Below are 13503 nucleotides of genomic sequence, written 5' to 3'. Positions count from 1 at the left end.
TCATATCAGCCATTCAACACTAGGAATTTCAGAAATTGACACAATGTCATCTCCAAGGAAATACATTTTATGGCAGGTTCTCTGACACATGTAAACATTTTGGCTCAATGCCATTACCTAAATACAGGCATCTCTTACTGTATCAGATCCTCTATGATATCTAACAAATCAGCAAGAAGCTGGTAAATATCCACACAGGACCTGCTGAGACCCTTCAGGAGAGGAAGCCTGAGCCTAGATGATATACAATCAAGCATCCCAGTGAGATGGTATACCATAAAGCATCCCAGTGATGCTAAATCCCTATATTTAGCCAAGCAGTGGTCTTCAGAAAGATCATACTAAACCACATTTTTCAATAGCTATCCCTTGAACAATGACACTGGGACTTTCTGTCCTAGGAGGCTGTGGAGGCAGGCAGTATCCACGAGCCCAAAGAGTGATTAGAAAATTAAAGGATAATATGCCCATAAATGGATACTGTAGGAAATATGGAGGAATGTACCCTCTAACTCCCTCTGAAATTGGTGTAGCTCCTTAATACTCCCTAACACTTATTTGCTTTCTCCTTTGTTAGGGAGTGACTATTGAGTTAGGTGGACTGTTGGTCTGACATATCCAAAACTGAATCCTACTCTGCAGTGTAGGAAAGGAAGAGAAAACTTTCTGAGTAACCAGAAGATTATTTGAATGCTATTTTAACCAGAAGATTATTTGGACATTATTTTACCTTTAGTAACTTTGATCCACAACTTATTTAAGAACTGGATATCCCTCTCTGAGGTTTTTTTTGGGGGTTTGTTTTTTTTTTCCCATGCCAAAGGTTTTTTTTTTTGTCTGTGGGCTCTCTAAGCTATTCCATGTAATCCTACTTTTTAAAATGGATTACCTGCAGTCTTTAAACAAAAAGATTTCCCTTCTGTTAATAAAGCTTCTCCCTGCACAGTTAATATGATGTGGACAAATCATTGGCATTTAACCGAAAAATCCTTTAAATAAAACCATATTTATTCAATGATGTTCAGTGATTAAGTTAACCAAATGCTTCCAATTAATTTTCCCCTTAATTTGCATGAACTTCTATAAATAAAGAGCTATGCACTTAGATGGAAGAAAGATTTCCCATTTTCGCTCAATACGAAGGAGAAAAGCGATAAAAATACATGACTGAATTGATGTTAACTTTAGCATAGTTATACAAGTTTGCGCTGGCTGAGCCATAGCTCTTGAAAAAAGAATTTCTGAGAATCACTAGTCAGTGGCATAATTGACTTCTGGTGGCTTCAAAAGGCCATGAACACAGTTAATAGTTTTTGGCAGTTCCAAAGGCATTAATCACGATCTATGTGCAATATTAAACAAAGCTCCTTCAAAATGAATATAAATTAAGACTGTAATTCCATCTCAGCCTTCTGGTGACATGAAGAAACCACTTGAGTTTCACACTCATGGTTTATGATGTCCCCGGAAGCCTTTGATGGAATTATAGCCTTATTAAGTAGAGTTGGGGTACATTATTCCTTAAATTATTGCAACTACAAGCCATTATTCCTACTAGAAATTAGAACTTGCTGTACTTTCATCAACCATGTAATCTTGAAGTAAGTTGGGGGGAAATTTCGTGTGGGAGGGTATCTGTTTTTAGTTTCTGTCACTACTATACATGCACAGATTGGTAGAGTTGTTAATATCTAATATGAGCAGCCCTCAAACGTTTTTGTTTTGTTTTAAAGAACACTATTCACAACAATATAATTGAATCATCATCAATGTTTATATAGCTCTTTGTAAGAATTTTAAGTCAATTTTTTAACCTTTTTTATGTAAGATCATTCACCACCAATAACATAAAATAGAATTTAAAAGACAGATGATGATGGGGACATACAGAGAGACTTTTAGGGAGGCATGATATAAGCATTTCAATATTTCAGTAAAGACACATGCAATCATATAGTGAGTAAGAAAGAAAGGTGACAGGCAGTCTGTGATTCCTCAGAATAGTTCAAGCCTTCACCTGAAGTACAAGAGAACAAGACAAGGAATTTTTGGTTTCCAGTTTACAGCATGGGTAAGAGCAGTGGTTCTGAGGAAGAGCAAGCCACATACTGTATCAGGGTGACTGTTTTGGAGGTCTCACATTATTACCTGCAGACCATGGCCCACAAGAGCAGTGCTCCTATATGGGAGCTAAGAATGCTGGAGAGGCTCCAGCTGGTCTAGGACCCATGATGGCTCAGGAGGATGGACTGATCTCTCAGCCAGTACTGTCCATACCAAATCCTATTTAGCTGATAATATCAAAAACAGGAGTAGTGTATGGTAGTGCAAGTTGAATATTTTTATTATGAGCAGGTCTGACTTGACATAAAGCTCTGTAGCATTTCTTAGTTTAAAGTAATGAAGCTGGCTGGAAAAAATGTACAGTATTTATAAAGCATATGTCTAAGATCAGAATTTCTCTTCTCTAATGACAGTTTAAATCATCACAGCCTAACCAGTTTAGCCGACTTTGTGTATTAGCTTCTTTCAACAACTTTCACAATGCCTAGGTTTTTAAATACTGATAAGTATTATTCAATGCCACATAGTGAAAAGAAAACATGTTAAAGAAAACCCTTAGAGTGTGTATATATGCACACATAATTAAGCCTGAAGGATTTCAGAGCTTTTATTCTCTTTTTTTTTTTTTTTTTGGGGGGGGTGTGCTTTTTTGTTTGTTTGCTGGGGTTTTATTAACTATGCTATTTTGAGGAAGGAAGATTTCTGTACCCTGTTCTCCTACAACTTCCATAACTTTTCATACTGTAAAAAGTATCTAGCTATAGCTAAGAAAAGATAAAGCTTGTCACCATATTGCATAATTCATACAAAATTTTGTGGGCTTCTAGCAAAGAGGGAGTCTCCCTTTCTACTGAGTGTTAGAGAAAGAAGAATCCTTGGTTAGTTAGAGAAGTTATATAAGGCATTTATTTGCTTCTCCAACAATGGGTTAGAAAATGCTGCCTTGTACTGAAGTATCACATTGAATGACATATTTAAATTTCAAGATGCTACATTGCTCAAAATTTTGGAGGGATTGTATTTGTAACAGTGTAGAAGTCCTGTTACATGCCTTTTGACTTGAAAAGATATATGCAATATACTGAAATATAGTTTATTTTGTAAGTATTTTAAAGAGTTGTCATTTGGGGTCCTGAATTTCAAAGGACCAACAATTTTTTATTCATACTGAGGGCTTGCTTTTCAATAAAGTGTGGCATGAAATACTATAAAGCAATACACACAAATGGCCTGCTTTTTAAAATCCATTAATAGTTTGCAGATGTTTACAGACAAGGGATGGTTGGCTTAATAAAACTGATGTGTCAGGGCTGGTGTTAGAATCACACTGAAAGACAGTCTTATCTATTAAGGTAAGACAAATGTGATCAACAGATTTTTTCTAGTATATATAACTCAAAAGTATTTTACATCTGAGCAACCAGGAAGTACTGGGGTAATGCCATAACTGTAGCTAATGTGTAAAATCCTGAGAAAGCAGTGATACCTACTAAATTCCGTATGCCATTTATATCAGCAGCGACAGGAACGTTGACATGTTTTATTGGTTGCAATTTTTTTATCTAATTATGCATCGCTTAATATTATGAATGTACATAAATTTGCCTTTGAAGATTTACACATTTTAGATTTAAAGCCCACTACGAACCCACACTGAGGGTCACAGGGAACTGTGATGGATAACGGGAAGTATTTAAAAGGAACTTCCCTGTTTATAGTAGTCTTGTCTAAACACAGAGATGTTAACGGCCTAATCCAAGACCTTATTTCCATAGTCAGCACAAGAACTGAAACGTTGTCTTCTGGTCTCAAATATGTGACCAAGCTATGATGCTATTTGCTTTCCAAACTCTTTCCCTTACTCCTTCCTGGTACTCTGGGAACATTTCATTAAGGATGTCTTCATTAAAGATTTCTGCATATGCCTGACTCTAAGCACGGAAGCTTTGGGGTTTTTTTGTAAGTTCCAGTCTCAGAGAGGTATTTACTTTGATTGTTGGGGAGCTGTAGTAGGACACCAATTTACTTTTATTGTAGTATGTCAGAATTTATTAGATTATTTATATGTAACTTCTTTATGGAGGGGATTTAAAAGATGGATGGTCGGATTCCAGTAATAGCAATCTCACAGGGCTGCCTTGCCAACTTTATCCACTATCTAAACGTTCAGCTTTCACTAAAACCTAACTCACTTTTCAATCCTGGAAGAAAGGCAACCTCTATCAACAACAATCTGCTTCTTCCAGGCACTGACCTGAAAGCAGTGCTGAGGATGTTGTTCCTGCCCATATTCTTGCAGGCTCTTTACATCCTCTTGTGCCATTAACAAAAAGATTTGTAAGTTGTTAAGTACCGAGAATTGCATGTTTTGGCAATGCAGAGAAAGATGGCACTTTGTTTTACAGTCCTGGAGTGTTATACATTTATTAAAAATCTGCCTTTTTCTAGGAGTGCTTACTATAGGATTCATACTTTTACAGGGAATAATTACAGCTGTTCAACTTCCTAGTGCCCTTTCATCATCAAAATTTCATCACAACCCAGTATTCTTCAACTAAACTAATTTTGTAAAGTAAACACACAGAAAATAACCCACCTCTGATTCAACACCGTAGTTTGCTTGCTTATGCAGGTAATGCATGGCAAAATTTATCCCATTGCCTTGTGATAAGGTATAAATATGAAAATATGGTACTTAAACATTGAATACTGATGTGCAGGGTATGAGTTTAACATCTTGCATATTTAAAAGTGTATTTGAAACATTTGGTGAATCTCAGGTATAGTGATAGAATTATTCATTTTCTTTTCTAATTTAGCGTACGGTTCCATTGCAACCACTGTCAGTAGTTTTCGCTTTTTTCACTAAATTGAACTAAAACTTAAGAGTTGAAATTTCTCCTATACCAATGAAAAACATAGTTCACAATAGTGAGATTTTAAAAGCTGCTCAGGTAGTCTCATTTCCTCCCCTGCTATGCAGTGGGACCGTATTGAAGAGGAGCTCTTCAGAAATCTGCCTCATGTCCAGCATGACTAGGAAGGTATGCAGCTAGGCAACAGTCAACCTGTATGAAGCAAGTACTGAAAGAGACTGACTTCTCTGAAACTTTGGTTCAAGTATTTTCACTCTCAGTATATACAGATATTCTTAAAAATTTGTGCTAATTGTTAGTTTAGACTATTTTCAATACATATAGCTCCAGTGGGCCCTACGGCATGATTTTATACATGTAATACGTATGTATGTGAGCAAATACAAAGAATTACTTCACTAGTTAGAATTTTTTCTTCAGTTACCAAAGCTAAGCTACCTCTGTAGTCCATGAAAGTATCCAGTCAACAGGTTGTGACAATACTAAGGAAAACTGGAGAGTAGAAATTTAGAATATTTGAAGAGTGACAGTTTTGCTACAGTTTTGAGGATCCTTTGAGGTGATAAATTAATGTGAATATTGATATGATAGGGTATTAAATTTTTCATCTTTTTATTTAGTATACCCTTTTCTACTTAGCTTTTTTCCTTGTAAGAAGCATCATTGAAATAAGGGGCCCAAAAAATTGTCTGAATATTGGTGCATCACTATATACTTGAAGATACACATAAACTGTATGCACATTCAAACAGCTCATAGAAACTTCTGGATTTGGGAGTCAAAGTATAATTATGAGCATATAGTGCATGCAGATTTATTTTATATGGGTGTTCTAGCTTGTGAATATACACCTCACAGCAAAAGTGAAGACAAAAATCTGGCATAGAAGTTAAGCAGTTTGAAGGGAAGAAAGAAGAAATAGTTAAGCAGTGGTTAACCTAGAAAATTCCTGTCAATTTGTACTTTTAACCTACCTGCCTCAAATGTAAAAACTTGTGATTCTGACAAGAAATAATGAAAATGATGACTGGAATTTAGCAGGGAAAATCTAACAGTTGTTATTGCTAGCATTTATTAAAAGGTAAGAAAACCTGTGTAAAAAATCCATATTAATTAATATGTTGAACAGGAGAAATCATAATATAGCTGGTCCTCACAATAGATGAGATTCCTTTCAGATCTACAGATCTCGGAAAATTTGCAGGGAAGTGAAATTACTGTGGATAGACTGGTCCTGCTACTGATAATCCCTCTACAGCATCTTTTTGGCATTAAATATGCTAAAAGGGCATGTTCTACATATGGCATCATTTTGACAGCTGAAGTAATTAAAATAGGTTTTCAGAGTTGTGGGTTCACTTGTTTGTTGTTTTATTTTCATGTAAGTTCTAATACTGACCCACTTCCCACAGGGGTTAACTGCTGAGTTAGCTTTGTTAACTTCCATGAAGCTACTTTGGTGAAAATGTAGCCTCTAAAATACATAATTCAGACAAAACATCTCTGCAGTACTTTGGAAAGGCATCAAGGCCATCCGTGTGGATGAGTAATACAAAGACTAGACCTGGATTGCTTTCAGAATTCTATGATAACATAGGTACTTATTAATTTATTGATTTGTGATCATGAGGTAAAATAGTGGGAAAATTATTAAAAAACAGAAAAAATAGAATAAATGGTAATGGGCTAGAAGACTACTCTTTCCAGTGGTCTGTTTAACCTCACAGTTGCAATTTTCATGAGCTAAACTAATGCTGAGCTCTCTCTTCCCTTATTAAACTGGAATATCTGCATTAGGCAGGAAAAGAAAATCAGTCTGGGCACTCTACTTAGTATATTTTATAAAAGGTCTGGGATATGGTGTGCTTTGTGAGATTAAAATATGAAAAAGTGTGAATTTTGCCTAATGAGAATGATTATAAGAGCTCAGGAAAAAGCCCAGATATTGGATGATATAACATCATGTTACGTGTCTCATGTTTTGAACATTTAAAGTTCTATTTTATGGATTCTATCAGCAGGGGATCTGATGTTAAGCAATATGTTTTAATGGAGTTGCTGTTGTTCCTCTCTAATGGGGAGATTATAAAATTATAATTAGTGTAATGCTGCCTCTATTACACAAAATGACAAAAATGCCATTTACTTCAATGGGAACAATATTAAGTATGCTGTCGTAATTAACCTTCTCCATCCCTCTTTTAAACTTGCTCCTCTCATATAACTATGGAATGCTTTACAGTTGGTAGCAGAGATTGGGGACAGATTAAACAAAATAAAAGAGGCAGATGTAGCTGATAGCAGTTAACAGAGCAACTCTGACACACGATCCTCAGGAAGCGAGGTTAGAAAATAGGCTGAAATGAACTGAACATGAAGGGGGAATATCTTGTTTTTCCCAGGCTTTGCAGCATCTCTTCGGAATTGTGCTGATAAATTGTGCACGAAGATTCTTTGTGTGTCTCGCCAGAGTCAGCAAACCATTTTTATGAGAAATGGATGGGGAGGGATGCTGCTGAATGAAAAAGAAAAAACAGAATAAAAAGAAGTGAGACATCATTATTGATCATTACAGCAACGTTACTGACCCCGCTGCCAAACTTAACATGCTATTCAGAAACCTGTATTTTGAAGAGGGTAAAAGCAAAGTTGAAACTTGCCTTCTTTGTAAATGTTTAGGGAGAAATAATTTGCAAATGTAAAAAAAGTTAGGAATTTTAATGTCGGTTTTACCTCTAGTTGTAAATCCAAGAGATAAATTATCTTGAAATTCACAAAATGAACTGCCTCTTGTGGAAACTAGATTAAATACAAGATGTATTTAGTTACCATGAACACTCTGATCTGGTCTTCACCTCACTCACAGGAATATATTTTCTCTCATGTACTTCCTTTTTCTTTATTTGGATCTCTCTTACAATTTGATCGATAATTTTAAAAGCACAAAGCACGGTAGGATCAACAGAATATTGAAAGTACAATATCCTTCAAGGATGGAATAGCTAAAAACATTAAGGAAATGTGTACATGTAAATCCATGTGCATTTTCTCTTTTGACAAAACCTCATTTAAAAGAAAAAAAAAACTGAAGAGTAACCAAAGCAGTGACGTCTTAAACTTAGTCACTACACAAAGTATGAGGTCAAATCACATACTGACAACAAAATCAAGCATGGCTTTCCCTGAGGATAAGAACACTCATCTGCAAGGGGACAGAGTCTCAACACCAATGAATATTTATGTGTTTCATAGGTTTATTGTTGAATATAGAATACAAGCATTCATTAGTGCAGGAACTGCAACCCCACTTTCCCTCATCCTAGGTAAGTGTTCAGATCATTAGACACTAAGGTCATATCCAGTCCTCAGTATAGGCTATGAATATTTCACTATACCATGGCAAAGTGAAGTAATTTCCGCAACAGGAAAAAAAGGGGTCTGCTCTGCTTTGAAACAAAATCCTAATTTCACACATTTATTGTATTTTTCAGGATTTTTTTCCAAAACATTTGGATGCATGTTTATGCTCATAATTTGACTACTGTAAAATATATGTGTTTAAATTACACATAGCTTTTATATTTTGTTTAGCTACCAGTGTCATTATTAATTAAATATAAAGATGTACCAATAATATAGATCAACTCTTTTTATATACATATAAAGCTTGACTACATTATATGTATGTACAGTATATAGTCTTGGCAGCATGGCTACATTATGACTGAATACATTAAAAAATAAATTACTTCCCTCAGCAGCTGCATTCTTTCTGAACAAACACTACAGGTACAAATGCACCTGGTTATGGGACCAGTGTAATTGCACATTGATTGAATCAACATCCTTCTTGCCTTTATTCGGAATCTTATATTCATGAAAATCAGCTGTGACTTTCTGCAGATCACCACTAGTTTGCATTAAGCTTGGCTGAGTTATTCCTCTGAAATATAAATATTTAAATTCTATATATCAAAATGAGAACTTCAGATTACTTCATGTTCTGTATTCCAGATTTGGGGGGATTTGACAAGTATTTCAGTTTTAGTATATTTACAAGAAAAAATAGCCATACAATATATTTCTTCTGCTTCAGTAACTATGAATTAAATTATGGAGATATAGACTAGATTTCTTTCATGAATTTGTCTCTTCCTTTTCTCTTCCTTTTACAAACAGTTTAGGAATCCTTATTTGTTATTGCTTCTTTTAACAATCAAATGTCCAAATAGCTTTTGAAACATTTTAATGATCCTTACGAAAAAGTTACCACAAGGAAAACATATGATATACATGCATGATTCCATTCATGTATGTTTGTATCAATGCCTATATTTAAAGTAGGATAAAATTAATGAATAGTGTTTTCAGTTTCCCATCTGCATTTATAAAATTTCATATTAATGCTGTTTCTGAGTCACAGCTTGAAAAAAGTTATGTAGGGATGAAACATTTTGGAGATGATAATAATTTGAGAAATGTCTAACTATGGTTCCTTTTCTAGCAGTGTATTTAATTTAAAATGCAAGATGTAAATGCACCTCATTTTCTGCTTCTACCTGAAATACAGTGGAAAGTTTTTGTTATTTCTAACCTACTGAAGAGCAAAGAGAACTGGGAATTTTGTGACTGTTTCATTAAATTAATCTCCATTCTGTTTTGTAACCCAAATGTTTGCTTTCCAGATCTGGCACTTAATATCATTTATACCAAAATTGATGAGTGTTGTCCAATTACCTATTCTTCCACTTGAGTAGTAATTGAGTTCTGCTTAAGGACTCTTATGCATTGTTTGAATTAGCCTGATGGAGCTCTGCAAAATTTCTCAAGGGCAGTAATAAGGTATTGTGCTTGCGAGACTGCTCCACAGATACAAACAGAATTATGAACCATATTTTATCCAAGTGCCATGGACAGCTGGATTCTTCTTACACCTATTTTACACTGGTGGAGTTGCTTGTCATGTAGCTTATTGTAGATCAAAACAGAATCAGGACCTTTGTGCTTCAGAGACCAGGCTCCTCTGAGATTTATGGGTGAAATAAAATCCCTCCACTCAAACTCCAGAGAAAGGTGAGGAAAAGAACACGTTATGGTTTTTCATGACACTATGTGTTGCTCACATTTATTGTTTTCTCTTCCATAGCCTCCAATTTTCTTCTTGACTCTCAATAGCTGAACTGAAAGCTACAGGATTAAACTGTGCACCAGAAACCAATCCTGTCCATTGTCTCTGAAAAGGTTATTCATGTGGTAAATAACAAGGGTTATTAAGGGTTATTAATATGTAATGAAATGTTTCAAATGCCATTTCTCATTGAAGTTGGATATGACTTTGCTTTTAGCGCTAAAATCGTAATACTAAAGCTGTTTGGTTTCCCACTCGTCTTTTGACTCCAGACATGATGTCCAACTGTGTACGTGCTGTCAGTCAGTCTTATACAGAAATTGTCAGCTTTCCTCCACAGTGGGATCACTGACCTTTCACTGCATGAGGAGGGCTGACATGACAACACACCTTCTTATAATTTCTCACAACATATACTTTTTGCTGCTTCAGATGTATTGACCTTCTAATCACACAGACATGAGACTGCTGGTGGCATAGAACCTGCTCACTACTTTTGTTTCCCATTGTCCTTTCCTAAAAATTTTTCCTTCTTCAATTTCACATACATATATACATGATCATCCAATTGTTTCATACCTGGCTGTACTTTCATTTCTTACAACAAGTATATATGATCAGAATATATATTAATTAAGAATATTAATTTAGCTTATTCTAAGAATAATCTTTGCTCATGTATTGCACAATTCTTACTTGCTGTAGTTTGCAACAGATTTTTTGGCAGTATGAAATGGCTTAGGTTCAAATTCTCAAACATATATATACAGCTCCTATCTGCATACATAAACTATCCTGATTTGAAAATAGTTAGGCTGGATTATTTTAATCTAAAAAACTGGATGCCATGTATGGAAGGATTTCAAGGGGCTCCACATAGGTAATGCTTCTTTATGAAGATTACCTTCAGACTTCTCAGTGGCTTAGGCTAAACTGGCTTTATTGACCTAATGACCAAATGAAATACTTGGAGAAGGATGGAGAAATCATTTTGCTGTGTTGACAAGATGAGTTTCCCACACATCATTTTTCAAGGTAGTGTCCAAAAATATCTGCTGTGCACCTGGTCTCATTGTCCTTGCCTCTGCACTTTGCCATACTGATCAAAATAGAGCCAGGTGTTACTGAGCCCAGCTTTATTCCGTCTGTTGTCCCTGACCTGCCGGAAAGGAAAGTGCTGGGGTTCTATCCCATGGCCACTGCTGAACTGGGCACTCGGCATTAGTCAGCATCATACCCAGAGGGTTTTAAGATTGCTATTTTTGCCACCCTACCCAGTCTGGGCATAGGGGTCTCAGCAGCTGCCCAAACAGCTTATGTTGAAAACTGGAGCAGATGCTGATATGATCAGTTTTGAGAAGTGATTCTTCAGCTCAGGGCAGACTCAAAGGCTAGGTGCAGGGAAGCAAATGCAGTGATCTTCACACAAAGCTCTCTGCTGCAATTTCTTCCATCTATCAGTGTCCCACAAAGTTTAACAGAAGAAAAATGTCTTCTGTAACATACAATAGGATGATTAAAAAGGAAAACTTCAGAAAGACTCTCCTTCACTTTGAAATTGTACTAGTTTTCAGAGTTTCTATTTTGCTCCTTGTTAAAATCTGAAAAGTCTTGCCAGAAGAAGCCTTTCTGAGGAGGGGAATAAGAGAAGACCAATTTTCTGGGCACAGCTATTTGGCATAGACATTACTAATTTATTCTGCTGCAGCTATTTGCATTATCTCTTCTCATGTTTGTTGGTTTCTTTAACCACACACCCATACCTCAGATATGAAAAGCATGCGAAATATGAATTAGTTTTATTGATGTGGTGAAAAAATGATTAGTCAACTTGTTCTCATATAGTTCTAATATTTTATGCTATGTGATTATTAATCATTATCCATACATGTGGCTCTTTGCATAGTCATCACGCGTTTGTTACTCCTATTAGTGGACTTTCAGATGGTCATTTCTCTAGTCGAATATTCAACCTGTCTGCCCAATATGGGTATGCAGTTACGTGCATCACTGGTTCTGATTCTTAGTCAGGAGAGAGCGTTTTAAACAGGAATGGACCAAATTCTCGTAAAAAACATATTCCTGTAATACTGGAAATAGCACTTATTCCCCTGACTGACTATTGATTTGTCACACATACCCTGCCATTTATCAAATATTTCAGACATCTTTTGTCAAGATGTCTTATGACACACATTACATCTAAAGTAATGGAATTTGAAGCAACACTTAAAACCCACCACCACTGTCTTTTGGCTGAGGTTAATTTTCTTCACAGTAACTGGTATGGTGCTATGATCTGTATTTGTGCTGAAGAGAATGTTGACAACAAAGGGATTTTAGTTATTGCTGAGCAGTGCTTACACAGGACTAAGACCTTTTCTGCACCTCACACCACCCCACTAGTAAGTACGCTGGGGGTGCACTAGAGGTTGGGAGGAGACACAGATGGGACAGCTGACCCCAATTGTCCAAAGGGATATTCCAGCACGGTGTCATGCTCAGCATAGGAAGCTGGGGGAAGAAGAAGAAAGGAGGGACATTCAGGGTTATGTCACTGCTATGTGTGATGGAGTGCTGCTTTCCTGGAGGTGGCTGAACCCCTGCCTATTGATGGGAGGCAGTGAGTGAATTCCCTGTTTAGCTTTGCTTGTGCACACACATTTTGTTTTACACATTAAACTCAACCCATGAGTTTTCTCACTTTTACTCTTCTGATTCTCTCCTCTACTAGCCAGGGGGGACGGTGAGCAAGCTGCTGGCTGGGACTGAGCTTCCTACTGAGAATAAACCATGACAACCATAAAGATGTCACAAAACTGCAACTGGATAATCCCAGTGCCTATTTTTTGTGAGCTTGAGGAATTTATTTGTCATCTACAGTCTTTGTAGCCACTCATAATTTTGCCAAGTTTTGCGAAAGCCAGAAAAGTTTCTGTATGCTATTGTTTTCAACCAATCTGCAGCATTTAGATGAACAGGAAATGCACAAATGTGTGCTGGAGAATCTGCCATATGTGAGATATGAGCTATGTTCTTTTTCTAGTGTGTAAACATCCCTTATTAAATATTGCACTTTATCAGGATAAATTTTGTTTGCTTAGGTTTGAGGGCAAGTGGGGGAGGGAAACATCTTTTCTGCATTTTCTCAGCCATCAGTTTTTCTTCAAAAGCTTTATCCTTATTAGAAATAAAGCTTCTTTATTCTCCACTGCTCTGTAGAGGTTTCTTAACATAAGAGACAGACCTATTTTCAATTTATTATTGCTCCTGTTCTATGTGCTATTGATTTTTCTCTTATTTTAAATTTTTTTTTTATCTTAAATGCAAAGTCTTTTTTCAGCTTCAAGGGAGCAATTCAGACAAACATTTTGCTGGTGAATAATTCAAAGCATAGCATAAGGATTTTTTGCTGAATTTGTCCTTAGCATATTT

At 36.1% G+C, this 13503-nt stretch overlaps 1 long non-coding RNA gene across 2 annotated transcripts in view; it reads left to right on the top strand.

Moving 5' to 3' along the window:
* Window positions 1-12896, top strand: part of LOC130599744 (uncharacterized) — a 52448-nt gene extending 39552 nt beyond the window's left edge. The window contains exon 3 of one of the 2 annotated variants that reach the window (XR_008972297.1): window positions 12803-12896. This is a non-coding gene — a long non-coding RNA (uncharacterized LOC130599744). Of the gene's footprint in view, window positions 1-5047; window positions 5069-12802 lie in introns of those variants that run through there. The other variant, XR_008972299.1, reaches the window with a different exon arrangement.
* The last annotated feature ends 607 nt before the right edge of the window (window positions 12897-13503 follow it).

Source organism: Pezoporus wallicus, unplaced genomic scaffold, assembly GCF_028554395.1.
Source record: "Pezoporus wallicus isolate ANWC-B61680 ecotype Strahan unplaced genomic scaffold, APGP_CSIRO_Pwel_v1 contig_229, whole genome shotgun sequence".
In the NCBI taxonomy this organism is placed as follows: Eukaryota; Metazoa; Chordata; class Aves; order Psittaciformes; family Psittacidae; genus Pezoporus; species Pezoporus wallicus.
The sequence above is the reverse complement of the archived record's forward strand: the minus strand, read 5'-3'. Positions and strand labels throughout refer to the sequence as shown.